At 44.7% G+C, this 1,478-nt stretch overlaps 1 non-coding gene across 1 annotated transcript; it reads left to right on the forward strand.

The window, feature by feature from the left end:
• Positions 1-787: 787 nt before the first annotated feature.
• trnas-uga lies at positions 788-869 on the forward strand. The gene has a single exon. It is a non-coding gene; the product is annotated as a tRNA-Ser (tRNA).
• The last annotated feature ends 609 nt before the right edge of the window (positions 870-1,478 follow it).

Genomic DNA, 1,478 nt, shown 5'->3' on the forward strand with positions numbered 1-1,478 from the left:
AAGGCATGTAAATCTTATCTTTCAGAATCACCTCCAACAACTTACCGACTAGTGATGTCAGACTCACAGGTTTATAGTTTCTAGGCTTCTCCTTTCAGCTTTTCTTAGATAAAGACACAACATTAACCATCACCTCACCGCTTACAGATGACACAAATATTTCTGCTAGGGCCCCACAATTTCTTCTCTAACTTTCCAGAATGTCCTGGGATACACTAGATCAGGTCCCAGATATGTACCCCCATTTACCTTTTCTAATACCTCCAGCACCTCCTCTTCTATCATGTGAACAGTTTTCAGAACATCAATATTTATTTCCCTAAGTTCGCTAGCCTCCAGATCTTTCTCCACAGTAAAAATTGTGTTTATTTAGACAGACAGATTCTTGATCAGTAGAGAAATTGAAGTGGTGGGGAAAGAACAGGAAATTGGACGTGAGGTGTGTGGGATCAGTCATGACCCTTCTTTATGGCAGAGCAGAATTGAGGGGCCGAACAGCCCATTTCTGTTCTTGTTTCTTATGGTCTCATCATCTCTCTCTCCAACCCCTTCCCTCCATGCTCTAGGGCCAGTCTCCTGAGGTGTGTGAATAGGACTTGGGAAGGGGCCAAAAAATCTTAGGGAGTCACAGAAGTAAAGGCGTAAAGGGTGGGAAAATAGCCATCTCTGGCTACAACTGGATTGATAGCAACAGACCCAGGTGAGGGTAGAGCCATCCACGAGAAGACAGAAAAGAGGTATTGGATGATCTGATGTGGTTTCAAAAATTGTTCTGATTAGTGCTGTGGTAGTCGTGGCTGAGTGGTTAAGGTGATAGGCTTGAAATCTATTGGAGTACTCCTGTACAGGTTCAAATCCTGCTGACTACATTTGAGAGCATAAGCCAAAAAGAAAGGGAATTTGCTGTCTGGGTGGCATGGTGGCTCAGTGGTTAGCACTGCTGCCTCACAGCACCAAGGACACAGGTTCAATTCCACCCTTGGGCAACTGTCTGTGTGGAGTTTGCACATTCTGCATAGGTTTCCTAAAATGTGCATGTTGGGTGCATTGGCAAGCTAAATTGCCCATAGCGTTCAGGGATGTGTAGATTAGGGGGATGGGGATGGGGATGGGGATGGGGATGGGTCTGAGTGCCAGTGTGGACTTGTTGGGCCGAAGGGCCTGTTTCCACAGTGTAGGTATTCTAATGAGCTGATCATGACCTCTTGCAAAGGAAGCTTTCACTGAGCAGGCAGTTGGCTTTAAATCCAGTTTCTATCACTATTTTCAAATTGACAAACTCCTGGAAGGGGCAGTTGGTTAAAACAAAATTGAGCTGGATTCTCCTCCCATTGGTAGGTTAGTGAGCAAGTAGGAGTAATATGCATCCTTGTGACAGTAAGACAACCTACTGGGAATTCCTGCTAAAACCTCTCATTGTAACGCAAATGTGTTTGGTGCAGTCATATCGATTGTCTAAGGTTTATCATTGTTGGAAG

This window comes from Rhincodon typus, chromosome 1, assembly GCF_021869965.1.
Source record: "Rhincodon typus isolate 14 chromosome 1, sRhiTyp1.1, whole genome shotgun sequence".
Taxonomy (NCBI): domain Eukaryota; kingdom Metazoa; phylum Chordata; class Chondrichthyes; order Orectolobiformes; family Rhincodontidae; genus Rhincodon; species Rhincodon typus.